The 15,942-nt window shown below is 47.5% G+C and overlaps 1 protein-coding gene across 1 annotated transcript in view; it reads left to right on the forward strand.

Moving 5' to 3' along the window:
• Positions 1-845: 845 nt before the first annotated feature.
• Positions 846-15,942, forward strand: part of LOC123759298 (uncharacterized) — a 193,599-nt gene continuing 178,502 nt past the window's right edge. Inside the window, exon 1 of the mRNA XM_069335027.1 lies at positions 846-1,721. The gene's annotated coding sequence lies outside the window, so the exon portion shown is untranslated. The remainder of the gene's footprint in view (positions 1,722-15,942) is intronic.

Below are 15,942 nucleotides of genomic sequence, written 5' to 3' on the forward strand. Positions count from 1 at the left end.
GAGTTAGGAAAACACTATTTGTCAAATATTGATGCTGTTCTTAAAAGATTCCCCATATTGCACCTGCAAGTTAACGTAAGATTTTAAGGATTGACAGATGTTAATCTTCTTGTTTGAAGAGCTATTCACTTGAGACAATTCAGCAAGCCCCAGCTGTGTCTGGGTACAAGTGACAGGATGAACAACCCAGCGGGTTTTCTTCCTATTGGGGAGTGTTGTACATGCTGCTATGGCGGTATGTCCACTCACAGGATGAGTGGCGCTGCCCAATAAACTCGCCCCTCGTAGAAAAATAAAATTAAATTAATATTAAGTCTTATGTTATTATGATATAAAGACTAAAATATCAACTTTGAAAAGTTCGCGGGCTGTCATCTTGACACGTTGATTGTTTACACTACAAGATAGTTTAAACTGTTCCTTATATTATAGTAGCTTCAAATTGTACCGTGTTGGAACATTTGTCCCACAGGTACAAATAAGTACCAAGGTACAGAGTGGTTCTAACTCCGCCGTGACAGGAGAGGTAAGAAACATTGTCCAGAGGTTCTCGTACACCATCAACAGGTAGTCGGCGGCTGGTCAACGGGACCCCAGCCAGTGTTTACAACCACCGGCTCACTTATTACCATTTAAATTAAGAGAGCAAAATACCGACACAATGTGATTGCAACACATGAAGTAAGATGAGCATGTGGTGGATGTTTGGTGCTGGGTTGTGGTGAAACATCACCTGGCTTTATGTGGGTGTATTAGTAGACTCTGCGAACCCCAGAGGAAGACCGTCTGGACCCTCTTGTTGGGCGGGTCAGCCCAGTGTGACGGTAATGGTGGTGAGTGATGGCTGTGTTGTGGTCACTGTGACACTGTGAGGGTGACCGTGACGGTGGCTGTGACACTGTGACAGTGACTGTGACATCTCTGAAGTGTATCTGAAAATGTTCCCAAGTGTTCGGTCACACAGTGTTATGAAGACTGGATGTTTTGGTATTTAATTACACTGGGTGTTAGCACTAGTGTGTGGACCAGGAAATTATAGTGTTGTGATTTACGGCTGCGAACATTTTTATTATTAGTTTCGTGTATAAGAGAATCCCGTAAGTACATTGTGGAGAATACGCCAGACACTTAGGGCAGGACTCGCCGCTCCTTAATGTTAACGTGACTAAATGTTCATTCTTGGGAAGTGTAGGGATTTACTGGATATACAATACTGGAAATTGGCTTTTATTGCTGTGGTAAAATTACGGACTTGTTGGGCAGCTGCAGTTCTTGTAGTGTTTCTCGCCTCGTACTGGATAGTTAGTTTATTGTTAGTGATCCGTGAATGTTGGCAACACTGCTTCTGTTTGTGTTGGAGAACACGTGTTGAGTAGTGTTGACGCTGACCCCCGTGTCTGACCCCACTACAGACAGGGCTGACCCCCCGTGTCTGACCCCACTACGGACAGGGCTGACCCCACTACAGACAGGGCTGACCCCCATTGTCTGACCCCACTACGGACAGCGCTGACCCCACTACGGACAGGGCTGACCCCCGTGTCTGACCCCACTACGGACAGGGCTGACCCCCCTTGTCTGACCCCACTACGGACAGGGCTGACCCCCGTGTCTGACCCCACTACGGACAGGGCTGACCCCCGTGTCTGACCCCACTACGGACAGGGCTGACCCCCGTGTCTGACCCCACTACCCACAGCACAACCAACCTTCAGGTGAAGGTGAGCATCAGCCTCAAGTGTGACCTGCGTCTCCGCCTCTTGCCTACCAACAATGGTCGAGGTGGAGGTGACCATTCATATGTCATATATATGTGTGGTATATGATTATAATGTGTGTACAGGAACATCAATAGGCACGTTAATAATGACTTTTCTGTCATTACAGGTAAGGCTTTTTTAGCTCATCGCGGGACACAACTCCTCCAGCTTAAGGTACGTTCATGTTTACCTTTATTGGTCCTGGGAGCGCTGAGGTCCCCCCCCCCTTTATTGTTCCTGGGGGCGCCGAGGTCCCCCCTTTATTGATCCTGGGGGCGCCGAGGTCCCCCCTTTGATTGGTCCTGGGAGCGCCGAGGTCCCCCCCTTGATTGGTCATGGGAGCGCCGAGGTCCCCCCTTTGATTGGTCCTGGGAGCGCCGAGGTCCCCCCTTTATTGTTCCTGGGGGCGCCGAGGTCCCCTCTTTATTGATCCTGGGGGCGCCGAGGTCCCCCCTTTGATTGGTCCTGGGAGCGCCGAGGTCCCCCCCTTGATTGGTCCTGGGAGCGCCGAGGTCCCCCCTTTATTGATCCTGGGGGCGCCGAGGTCCCCCCCCTTGATTGGTCCTGGGAGCGCCGAGGACACCCTTTATTGGTCCTGGGGGAGCCGAGAATCTCTCTTTATTGGTCCTGGGGGAGCCGAGGATCTCTTTATTGGCCCTGGAGGCGCCGAGGTCCCCCCTTTATTGGTCCTGGGGGCGCCGAGGTCCCCCTTTATTGATCCTGGGGGCGCCGAGTTCCCCCCTTTATTGGTCCTTGGGGCGCCGAGGTCTCCCCTTATTGGTCCTGGGGGCGCTGAGGTCCCTTTATTGATCCTGGGGAGGCCGAGGACCCACCTTTATTGTTCCTGGGGGCGCCGAGGACCCCCCTTTATTGATCCTGGGGGCGCCGAGGTCCCCCCCTTTATTGTTCCTGGGGGCGCCGAGGTCCCCCCTTTATTGATCCTGGGGGAGCCGAGGACCCTCCTTTATTGATCCTGGGGGCGCCGAGGTCCCCCCTTTATTGGTCCTGGGGGCGCCGAGGTCCCCCCTTTATTGATCCTGGGGGCGCCGAGGTCCCCCCCTTTATTGTTCCTGGGGGCGCCGAGGTCCCCCCTTTATTGATCCTGGGGGAGCCGAGGACCCTCCTTTATTGATCCTGGGGGCGCCGAGGTCCCCCCTTTATTGGTCCTGGGGGCGCCGAGGTCCCCCCTTTATTGGTCCTGGGGGCGCCGAGGTCCCCCCTTTATTGGTCCGGGGGGCGCCGAGGTCCCGCCTTTATTGGTCCTGGGGGCGCCTAGTTCCCCCCTTTATTGGTCCTGGGGGAGCCGAGAATCTCTCTTTATTGGTCCTGGGGGAGCCGAGGATCTCTTTATTGGTCCTGGGGGCGCCGAGGTCCCCCTTTATTGGTCCTGGGGGCGCCGAGGTCCCCCCTTTATTGGTCCTGGGGGCGCCGAGGTTCCCCCCTTTATTGGTCCTGGGGGTGCCGAGGTCCCCTCTTTATTGGTCCTGGGGGCACCGAGGTCCCCCCTTTATTGGTCCTGGGGGCACCGAGGTCCCCCCCCCCTTTATTGGTCCTGGGGGCGCCGAGGTCCCCCCCCCTTTATTGGTCATGGGGGCGCCGAAGTCCCCCTTTTATTGGTCCTGGGGGCGCCGAGGACCCCCCTTTATTGGTCCTGGGGGCGCCGAGGTCCCCCCTTTATTGGTCCTGGGGGCGCCGAGTTCCCCCCTTTATTGGTCCTGGGGGCGCCGAGGTCCCCCCTTTATTGGTCCTGGGGGAGCCGAGGATCTCTCTTTATTGGTCCTGGGGGCACCGAGGCCCCCCCCTTTATTGGTCCTGGGGGAGCCGAGGTCCCCCTCCTTTATTGGTCCTGGGGGAGCCGAGTTCCCCCCCCCCCCTTTATTGGTCCTGGGGGCGCCGAGGTCCCCCCTTTATTGGTCCTGGGGGAGCCGAGGATCTCTCTTTATTGGTCCTGGGGGCACCGAGGTCCCCCCTTTATTGGTCCTGGGGGAGCCGAGGTCCCCCCCCCCTTTATTGGTCCTGGGGGCGCCGAGGTCCCCCCCTTTATTGGTCCTGGGGGCGCCGAAGTCCCCCCCTTTATTGGTCCTGGGGGCGCCGAGGTCCCCCCTTTATTGGTCCTGGGGGCGCCGAGGTCCCCTCTTTATTGGTCCTGGGGGCGCCGAGGTTCCCCCTTTATTGGTCCTGGGGGCGCCGAGGTCCCCCCTTTATTGGTCCTGGGGGCACAGAGGTCCCCTCTTTATTGGTCCTGGGGGCACCGAGGTCCCCCCTTTATTGGTCCTGGGGGCACCGAGGTCCCCCCCTTTATTGGTCTTGGGGGCGCCGAGGTCCCTCCTTTATTGGTCCTGGGGGCACCGAGGTCCCCCCTTTATTGGTCCTGGGGGCACCGAGGTCCCCCCTTTATTGGTCCTGGGGGCACCGAGGTCCCCCCCTTTATTGGTCCTGGGGGCACCGAGGTCCCCCCCTTTATTGGTCTTGGGGGCGCCGAGGTCCCTCCTTTATTGGTCCTGGGGGCACCGAGGTCCCCCCTTTATTGGTCCTGGGTGTAAAATATCCTAGCAGGTATTTATTTATTTTTAATTCTTGATTTATTGAACTTTACTTGTTTTGTTACAAAGTGGACTGTATATTAAAGTTATCGTGCTAGGTGTTCACCTGTACACAAGTTTAATGGGGTTAATCAAATAAATGATAATTATAATAAACTATTGAATACTGTAATAGGTAAAATGGGTTAGTATTACAGCTAAAATGGATTAATTAAAAGTTATATTGGTCTGAGCTGATTGGTTGTAAGTGTGAGAGCAGGTCCTCCATGTGACAGACTGTGGTCTGCCACTTGTGCTTCGTCTTGGACCTGTTAATGGCAGCTGTTGAGGAAGCTAGAGCAAGTCTGACGTCAGTACAGTATCTAGTAGGTGTTAACAGTTCTCTGTGATGTCTCTCCCTTGAGCCACACTCCGGAGATACTACACAGTACTAAACTGTATCCACAATTGTGTTATATAACACGGAAACGTTGTGTAATTTATTGAATCAGGCTTACCCTTGTAGTGGGGTGGTCCTGCCTCTTAACCAACTAATCTATCTAATTGTAAATTGGCCAGCTATCTAATAGACATGGGGTTTAGTCGGATAACTAGCACTTCCCGTTATTGATGAGGAGGTCGCTGTGGCAAATCACTGTTGAGCGAGCGAATTTTGAGATCTTTGCATTGTCGCGTGTCGAACCTCACGGGACTGTATAGGCAGATGTACACCTTCACTGGAACTTTGTCCTTGGTGCCTGATAGTGTTAGAGCTCCTGTATAGTCGACACGAGTGGTCTCAAAATGACGAAGGTGAATAATTGGATAATAACTCGGGTGTTATCCAGGAGGTCCTGGATAAGGACACACCCGAGTGTCGTACCTCTGGCAGATTACACAGGATTTGATTATGGACTTTACAGTCTGACGACCTTGAGGAAGCCAGAACTATTGTCTTAGGTCGGTGAGGGTACTACTACCCAACTATGTAAAGTGCCATGTTTGTGTAACCCAATTAGCCTGCTTACTATGTGGTGGCGGGATAGCAACACTGGATTTTTTACTTCCAGATCTATGTTGGCAAGTAGTAAGCAGCCCCCCGCACTTTATTAAGTATCAGGTCAAGGTCAAATCAGAGACGCAAATCATTCATTAATTTATCAGGGAGGTTTTCAAAATCCATCTCGTATGTTTCTGTTTGGGCTTTCTTTGACCCAGTGCTTTAAGGAACTAGGGAATGTATATTTAATTCTTATTTTGTTTATGAAATCAAATACCACTTCTGACACCTAATAGGTTGTTAAGTTCAGAGTACCGATTAGGATCAATTACCAAAGTCCAAGGTGGATTCTCAGTGAGAGCAGTGACATTGGTTACAATAGCGTGTGGCTTTTGTTTAGGCCACTGGTCACTCACTAGCCACTGAGGTCCACTAAATCACATCTCTACTTTGGCTAATTGCCTCTGGAGAGATAGTCAGCTGGATTCTCCTTGGTGGGTACATATCTGTTTTATACCCTGCTGACAACTCTCGTATTTCCTTAATGCGGTTACTCACCTAAGGAATTTTACAACTGTTATTTCTCATCCACTGTAGTACTGCCTCATTATCTGACCATACTACTGTTTCTTCAAAGTGAATGTTATTCAAGGTATTGATCCGATAATGAGCCAATCTTTACTCCCAGCAGTAGGGCTGTTAATTCCAGTTGTGGAAATGACCGTTTCTTCAACAGTGCCACCCTGGCTTTTGATGTAAGCATATTTGCTTGCTCATTTGTTACTAGGTAGACTCCTGTGCCATAAACCTTTCTGAAGCATCACAGAACACACACAGCTTAATTGGGCGATTTTGATGTACTGTGTTTCGAGGGAACTTGACAGACGCTAGGATACTTAGATCCTTCACTAGCCCCTGCCACTTTTCTTGCCAGGCAGGTGATAGAGGAGGATCATCCCAGCCTATCTTCTCTTGCCAGCATTCCTGCATTATCAACTTCCCACTTATCAATATGGGACTTAATAGTCCCAAGGGGTCGAAGGGTTTGCGGACTTGGGATAGTAGTTTCCTCATTGTTAGATTGGTGGTATCTCGTTCCACCAATTTGATGGTCAACTGATCGGAAGTTGTATCCCATTCGATACCTCGTACCTTTGTCTTCTGGGGTACATTGTAGATGGGAAATTCTGCTTCGATCCGTTGTTTCAAGTTTGTGTTATTGGAAAACCATGACTGCAGAGGCATATTTGCTCCCAACAACTCTCGAGTGGCCTCATGATATATGTTCAGCAGCTTACTTTCATTGCTAGTGGTTCCCTGGAAATTGTCCACATACAGGTTGTTGCTAATTTCAGTTTTATTTGGACTATTAGACTTCAAGTGCATTTCAAAGGTTGCTTGAAGCAGAAATGGTAAAGAAGTAGCTCCAAACAAAACTGATGCAAACCTGTATGGGATTATTTCACTGTTTGGACCACTAGGATCCTTGATCCATTGGAACATTGAGTAGTTACGATCTTCTTCCTGGAGACCCACCCTAAGGAATGCCTTATTTATGTTGACTGTGTATGCATAAGTCCCTATGTAGAACTTTAACAGCACATTGTTCAGCTATTGTGTCAGACTAGGGCCAGTTTGAAGGCAGTCATTTAATGAGACACCATTCTGCCTGGTCTTGGCATTGCAGTTAAATACTCTCCTCAGTGGGGTAGTGGCTGAATTTTTCAGTACTGCATGGTGTGGCAAGTAATGTCCTTCCTTAGGGTCATCATTGGTTACAACTTTGATGAATTTGTTATAGTTTGTTTGATTATACCATAGTACAATTTGTTGTTGTTGGATTATACCATGGTACAATTTCAGGTTCTCAGGTTGTCTATTTAAGCGCATCACCTGAGACCTTAATTGGTTTTGTGCCATGAAATGATTTACTGGTAGCTGAGGATGATTCAGCCTCCATAGTAACCTGATCCAGTATTGGTTGTTGCAGTAGACAACCGAGTCCAGGTATTGTTTGTAAGTTCACTCATCATCTGGACTAGGTTGTTCAAGGACTATACCTAAAGTTGCTAGATCCCATAATATATGTACAGGTGGATCAAACTCATTCTTGGACATGTCTCTGAGCTTTAGGTGGAGAACAGTCACCACTTATCACACAGTCATCACTGGGTTGACTTGTTGGTTGTCTACAGGTGTGGGTTGCTTCAGACTCAATACTGAGCCAGTGAGCAAATTGCCTCAAATTGCCTCCCACAGACAATAACAGGTTCATTCCCTGCCTTTTAGTTTGTCCAATGATGAATTTATGGTAATAATCTGCACCTACAAGGAATCCCATAGTGGAGAGGTGGTCAGACGGGATTTTGTTGTCGGCCAACTTAATTCCCTTTTCTTGTAGAAATTTGGCTGATGTCCCTAGACCATAAACCTATAGGTCAGATGAGATTTTGTATACTACAATGTACTATTTGGGCATAAACGCCTAAACGTACCAATGGTTGGACCACTTTGTAGACTTAGGTCCTGTGTTGGTCACGAACCCTGATATGCTCAGTTTTACCTGTCAAGCAGGTGATTTTAGATCATCAGCCGCTTTCTGTGTGACAAATGTCTTTTGGGATCCTTGGTCAAATAACCCTCGAGTGGAGACCTTGGACCTTTTGTTCTTGATGAGGAGTTGTGCAGTGGGCAAAGCTGTGTTGTTATCAGACTTTGTTGAAAGGACACTTACATCCTGACGTACTTTACAGAACTGTACAGTGGTAGAAGTTTCTTCCTCTACCTGGGGTTTGGGAGACCTTGTTCTTATATCCCCACACAGTGCTGTATGGTTTTGACCCTTATTGCACCTATTACAGGTGCGCATTTGGGTCGCACAGGTATTAGGGTTATGTGACCTGAGACACCTGGTGCATTTATGCAGTTCCTTGAGTTGATTTACACATGTAGCACGATCAGGGTAAAGTGTGCAGTGGTATATGGAATGGTCTCATTACAGACAAACACGTCATCCAATCTACAGCACCTTTGGGACTCACCACCTTGGGTGATATTGTAACTAAGTTTGGAGATCCCACTGCATATGTGCCCACTCTGCCTTGTTTCCAACGTGGAGTAGAGGTAGATGCTTTAGTTTTATTTGGAGTACTGTGTATATTCTGTGATTTACTATGGGTGGTTAATGAAGGTTTAGGTGTTGATTTACCATCTGTGTTTGCTCTCTGTCGTTTTATAACAGAGAGTAAATCTTCTGTAATCTCCTATACTCTCAGGGAAGGTTTGTCATGCAAGGTACACAACTTACCCAGGGTTTCACTGGGTAATTTGCTTCTTGCAATAAGTTTAGTTAACCATTCCACACCATTTAGATCAACCTTGAGGCTGAGTGCTTTGAGTAATGACTCATGTTCCAATCTAAAGGCTTGGAGTGAGTCGGAGGTTCCATCTGTAGATGGCAAGTCCAAACCCTTTTGGACTAAAAGTGACAGCTCGCTCTATGTTAGCATAATTGTTAGCTACCTCATAAGCTAGCTCTATGTTAGCTAGCTCATAAGGCGCTGGACTACGAGATCATAGCCATCACTAGTTAATGTTAAATTGGATACTACCTTTAAAGCTTCTCCTTTACGTTGAGCTTGTATGTATGTAAATTTGGTGGTTTTAGGGATAGTGGGTTTAGAATCCGAGTCAACAAATTTGTTCTAGAAGTTATCCCAACTCTTGTGCTCTGTACCAGAGAATGTGGGTAAACTGAAAGCAGTTTGACTGCTGGTTGTGTTATGTTAAGGGAAGCTGTTGTTGTTGTTGCTGCCTTACACTAGGCAATTATATTGACGAAAGACTGTAACTTGACCTGAGTGACATCCTCATAATCTGCCAGGTCAGCCATAATATTGTCTAAATCTGTTTCTGCTAAATTGGTGTTGGGAAATTCACCCAAGTATTTCTCTATTTGGCATTTGACTTGCTCAAATTTACTTACAGCTGCCTGATAGCCTTCCAGTTCAATATAATCAACTGGAAGTTGTTGACACAAATCGTGACATTTATTAATCTATCTGGTTAGGTGGCCTTTAAGACCTACAAGGGTCCTTTTCAGATTTCCTGAAGTAGACATACTGGCTGTTTGGTTAAGTCTTTTTGGACTTGTACTAGAGCTGCTCATAAATGCTGAACAAGTACTGTTGGTAGTAGCCTAGGTTTAAATATACTATCACTAGGCTTAAATCCTACCTCCTTGGAGGTTAGCACAAAAATAATATATCTGTATAATCATACACACAAATGATTTGAGAGGTAATTGGTCTCAATTTCAGAACACTTCAAGTTAGCCCTTCATTATCACTCTTAGTTGGTACAGACACACTCATTAACACTCAAAGGTGAAATAATTACTATGAAATAAAGTATGGAAATATTACACTTAAATAAGTACTTATGTACAACACAATTTATGTTGTAAATGATTATAGCTATCTGCACAGTGTTTAAATACTTGCTGGGCTGTACAATTAGTTCAACCCTGGACAAGTGATATCCTACCCTTACACCAGGTTAGCACAATAAATTAGATTAGACTAGGTTGATCATCAGCACTAGTCTTGTATTGTCCTATCCCTGTATAAGAGTTGGCACTAGTTATATGGTATAATATTTTGCAGTAGGGAAGGGAATTATCAGAGGAGAAAGCGCCAAGCCATTACGACTATATAGCACTGGGAAGAGGTCAGGATAAGGATTAGGGATGGGACGGAATGGTGCCCAACCACTTGGACGGTCGGGGATTGAACGCTGACCTGCATGAAGCGAGACCGTCGCTCTACCGTCCAGCCCAAGTGGTTGGGTTATTATGCAGTAGAATGATGCAATATTTATGAGAGTTTATGATTTATATGTTAAATGTTTCTCTCCAAACTCAAGAGAGATATATATACACATTTATGGATAAAAGCCTCTTATCAACCTCTTGTGTTATTAATGGTATTAATTCATTTATTATGAGACTAAGAGCTGCTGTTTATAGTATGGTAGCAGCATTATTTTCAAATATTGTTATTTATTAGCATATATTTTTTGTTCTTTGGTTCATTCCTTGGAACAATGATGGTAATTGTTGTTTGCAATAAGTTCTGTGTACTGCTGGTTGAGGTTGACTGTATGAGGTTAGTGTGAATTGTAGCAATGTACTTTTGCTGCTATATTTAATAATTTATGTATGTTAATTGCACTGGTTACGTAATTATTGATCCTAATCAAGATCTGGTTCGAAGGACCAAAACATGTGGGATATTTTCCTAGCAGGTATTTGTTTTTAATTCTTGATTTATTGAATTTTACTTTTCTTGTTATTACTTCAAAGTGGACTGCATATTTACCACTTTTTATTCATTCTAACGCCTAGACTGTTGTTTAAAGGAGACGTGTTGTGTTAAATTAATATATTCTTATGACATTATGGATTTCCTATTTGATTTAATCCTTTTATGACTAATGTTAGTATTCTAGTGTCGGAATTTCTAACACTGATGGTGCTGAGGTTTCCCCCTTTATTGGTCCTTGGGGGTGCCGAAAACCACCTGTATTGGTCCTGGGGGCACCGAGGTCCCCCTTTTATTGGTTCTGGGGCACTGAGGCCCCATCTTTATTCATTCTTGGCATCGAGGTCCTCCCTTTATTGGTCCTGGGGTTGCTGAGGTCCCCCCCCCCCTTTATTGGTCCTGAGGTTGCTGAGGTCCCCCCCCCTTTATTGGTCGTGGGGTTGCTGAGGTTCCCCCCCCTTTATTGGTCCTGGGGTTGCTGAGACCCCCCCTTTATTGGTCCTGGGGTTGCTGAGGTACCCCCCCCCCCCCTTTATTGGTCCTGGGGGCGCCAAATGCACTTTTATTTTGCTGTGTCGATTCCACAGAGTATTTAAGTTGTGATGATGTCACTCCAGCTGTTGCCTTCAGTGACGTGAACTTAAGTTTCATTAATCTTCGCTTGCATATTACTCACTAAAACTCTCGTACCAGCCTGGTATTAACGGGGTGGGAGCAGCTCCACGATATAGCTGCATAATTTATTTATTTATTTATTTATTTAAATACAAGAAGGTACATTGGGTTTGTGAGAATACATAGTATAGTATAGTATTTACACTTTTGTGAAGCCACTAGTACGCGCAGCGTTTCGGGCAGTATATAATATATATATATTTATATAATAATATAAAGGGTCTGACTTTTGTGGTGTCCAGTTTTTTAATTTCAAAAGTACAGACTTCAAAGGTAGTCCTAATATTGATAGAGTTAGACTTGATGTGAGCACACGGTGGTCAGTGATGATGATTATTCCTTTAAGGCAGGTGCAGTGTGTGTGTGTGTGTGTGTGTCTGTGTGTGTGTGTGTGTGTGTGAAGGTTTTCTCCTTGGATGACGGCAAGAGTGGTGATGTAGGGAGACGCGTCACGGTGGAGCATCACTGTTGATGGTGAGGCGTGAAGGCTTGGGTGTTGTTTCCTCAAGTTACACACTCAACAGTCCTCCAATATTCGTGAGTGTCTGAAGTAGTTACAAAGCTCAAAGTATCAAAGTATCTCATACCAGTTGTTGTGAAATCATTTATTACAGAGCAATCACAGATATAGTGTTGGATAATGTGTCTTAATTTGTTTATATCATGAATCATTATCTCGTGCTTTCCTTACTATGCCTGTCAGTGACTGCTCTTCTGCCTTACCTAATTTCCTGACAAAGTGTGTGCATTACAAGAAAGATTGAATTATCTTGGCCAAAATTGTGTAGAACATTTATTGAAATAATAAAAACTGGCCTGACTGAGTGTAGGCAAAATTAAAAAAAAAAAAAAAAAAAAAAAAAAAAAAAGCCTACCAGTTACTTTGAGGAATCGTTTCAGGAGATTATTTAGGGAGGAAAATGTAAAGGCGGTAATTAGTGTAATTAGTAATTAATATAATTAATATATTAGTAATTAGTAAAATTAGTAAAATATACAAAAAAATATACTAACAGTGCACGTTCATTAATGTACTATATCTAATTAGTATTACAGTGAACTGTCTATATGGTACCACTTGGGGAAGTTGGGAATCGAATGTCAACCTTTAAAAAGTGAGACCGCCGTTGTACCGTCCATCCACCTCCCCCCCCCCCCCCTCCGAAGTGGTTGGACATTGCACCTGTATATTAATGTGTGGACTGCGCCCTCTGACATGGTGTGGGAATAAATAGCCAACCTCGCCTCTTGTCAGACGTAACAACACACACAGTTTGTTGCCTCGAACCTGTACACCGCGGCCCAGCCTCATCGTTGACGTCATCCACTATGCTTCACAGTTAACTTCCCACAACTCACATTATCAGAAATATTTTCAGGATCCTATGCTAGGCTAGGCTAGGCTAGGGCCAGGCTAGGTTAGACCCAGGCTAGGCTAGACCCAGGCTAGGCTAGACCCAGGCTAGGCTAGGCCAGTCTAGGCTAGGCCCAGGCCAGGCTAGGCTAGGCCAGGCTAGGCCAGGCTAGGCTAGGGAGAATGTCAGAGACCTTCAGGTCAACTTTCCTAGAGGTACCAAGGTATAAGCAAAGAAATTCAATTGGACTGGTCAGAAATGCGAAGGTGTTGTATGATACAGAGTCGGCGTTCGATACCTGATGGTTCAAGAGGACGGGTCCTGTTCTTTTCCTCCGTCCTATCCCAGCTTCTTATCGATACCTTGCCTGTTGAGAATCCCTTCCAAGTGATGTAAAGGCATACTAAGTGGTGATTTCTCCTCATAATTACCTTATCTTACATTGAATCTTCTGTTGGACAAAATCCCTCAGCCTGTCTCGTCTTCACGGCCTAACCAGAAAAATCCTATCAAATCTTACACAGCCTAAATTAACACACACTCTTCCTGGCTGTTATAATATCTTCTTGGTTACACTAGCTTATTTTTATTGTACACGCCAAGGTAGAGTAGCATTAATATCACACACACATACAGGAAGAAATATCAAAGCAGCCTTGTCTCAGATTCAAGTCCCTTAATTGCTCTCTGAATATCTCTACATCATTAAAATGCCTGTCCTATTCACTTCATCTTACACCAGCTTTCATTCCTTGTCAAAGCTGTAAATGTTCACCAAAATACAAAAACCTGTATAAACATACAACACAACTGTTAATCAGAAACGTCAACCAATAACATCTCGGGGCAGCACTGGCTATTACTACCAATTAAATAGTTCCAGTGCTGGTATGTCTAAATTTCTCTAATCCCCCTTGACAGGTGCAGGTATCATTAGCTTCCACAAATGATACAGACAACTGATACAAAACACAACCAAACTGTACTTGTTTCCTTTAAAACTAATTTGGGCTGGCCACGAGAAGAAAAAAAATCCCATCACACAACATTTTCAATTGTCATTTTCACCTAAATATTGTCAAACTGGAAATGCCTCCAAGACCTCGGAGAACTTCCACAAAGCGCTGGGGTGTTCGGCCGCCAGAGGAGGCAGACGTTCTGCCTGCTCTCTCTCCAGTACCTGGTATACGAGACTAGTGAGCGGTCCTTGGTGAGGTTGTTGGCAGGGGCCTTGTGCACAGCTTGCATTGAGTGATGAAGGGCCCCTTGCCCCCCATGCTACGGATTCAGTCGATTGGTTTGTAATATTCGGTCCTTGTGGATTACCCTACCGTGGACAAGACGCTGTTTGATGTGCTACGCATTGACATCACTGCCGTTTATGGTGTTGAATTATTGACTTACTATACCCGGCAGCTGCAGACCTGCTTCCATTGCAGGATGTCGGGGGCCCCAGGCTGCGGGGTGCAGTGCGGGCATCCTTGACCAAGTGAATCTCTTCCGTGAGGAGGACTTTCCTCCACTGGTTGTTGCTGAGGACTCTGAGGGTGTGGATGTGGGTGTGCTCGTGGATGTCGCGCCTGCTGTTAAGGTTGCGGCTTGTGGGGGTTGGCCGCCGGCAGCTGTGCTATCGTCGTCTGTGAGTTCTGCAGCTGCCGTGTGTATTGCCAGCGTGGGTGAGGTGCAGCAGGTCAACCGCCCCCCCCTCCTCCACCTGCCTCCCTCTTCTGTGGCTGTTGTGGACGCTTCTTCAGTGGATCTGGTTTCTCTGTGCTCACGACCTCTACATACCCCTTCTGTGTCCGTTGTGGACTGTTCTCCTGTGGCTCCTGTCTCTGATTGCCTGCCTCTTCTGCTTGCCATACCAGTGGGTTGTAGGGAGTCGCAGCTTCCTGTTGTGGTTGGGCCGGTTTTCCCTATCGTCACAGCCACTGAAGTTTTGCATGCCCGTGGTTTGCACGCCCCGGGTGCGGCTTCCCTGCGTTTCAAGGGAATTGGATACAGTGGCGGTGGAAAATTTGGATTACGTGAGGCCGGACCCTAAGCACTGAAGGGATTTTTTGACTGTTTTGCCCCCGGAGGGTTCCGACTGGGCAGTCGTGGGGGATTTTCTTTGTTTCATGTCTTCCACCAACGAGATGCCTGGATCTGTTGGGGTGCCTGGTGGTGTTATGGCGGTGGTGGTGGCGGATGTACATGCGAGTGCTGGTGTCAGGGACAACGTGCTCGTTCCATGTTCCCCTGGCTGTAGATTCCCCAGAGTGGGGTGGGGGGGTGGGGGTTGCCCCTGCTGTGTTGGGTGCTGTGAGCAAAGACATGGTGGTGGTACTTCGGAAGGACACTCGCCTGAAGGGCGCCATGGATGCGCATGGTACGTTCGCCAGGTGGGCTCTGTGCCCTTGCCACCTGTCCTGCAGTCTGGTGTGCAGCTGCCCCCCTGTGCCACCATCCCTTGTGCATTCGCCCCCAGTATTGTCGCGCCTTTGTTGCAAACCCCCCTCCCCCCCCAGTGCTGCCTCCCCCTACTGGGGGGGGGGGGACGGTCAACATGTCGACAGTGGCCGCTGTTGGGGGCAGGCCCTGTGTCGTCAGTCTGTGTGCCGTCGGCCTATATGCCTCTACCTCCTGTGTGGGTGAGCAGAGTGAGGTGTTGGTTTCATTGATATTCTGGAACTTAAGCAGCGCCCTATGCCGCCGTCATGCAGTCGCCTTACCAAGTGGGACTGGTCAACAGCCTGGTTGACCAGGCTGTTGAGGGGCACTCAGCGCCTGTGAGGGGCCGCGCTGAGTGGATGGTTGGGTGTCCAGGCTGGGGCGATAGGGGGAATGGGGTCTTTGCACCAGTGTGGGAGAATGGACGATGTAGTAGGACTCGCCTGTTGAAAAGGGGGAGCATCACTGGGGACGACGCACCCTTCCTGCACTGGCCCGCGCTTGGCCTCCCTGGCTGCCCTGGTAGGTGGTATCCCTTGGTTCCAGCTCCCAAACTTTTGTTATTGTTTGATGCATGGATGACGACACGACTTCTCTTAACCCAGGCTCATGGGGTGGGGGACCAGGCCCCTGAGTCGGACTGTGCTGGAAGACCGGGATCTGTAGCCCCCGCTACAGGGCCCAGTTTAGGCCCAGACCGGACTCTTCCTCCCTGCTCTCCTCCCTTCTCTGTGGTTGGTTCGAGCCCCAAGCCTGCTGTGGTGACCGCCTCGTCCCCTTGCACGGCTCCATCTCTTATTGTGACTACTGCGCCTTTTGATCCGTCTCTCTCTAAAGGTTCTCATCGCCGTCCCCTTGCACGGCCACTCTCGTATG

Source organism: Procambarus clarkii, chromosome 32 (genome assembly GCF_040958095.1).
Source record: "Procambarus clarkii isolate CNS0578487 chromosome 32, FALCON_Pclarkii_2.0, whole genome shotgun sequence".
Classification (NCBI taxonomy): domain Eukaryota; kingdom Metazoa; phylum Arthropoda; class Malacostraca; order Decapoda; family Cambaridae; genus Procambarus; species Procambarus clarkii.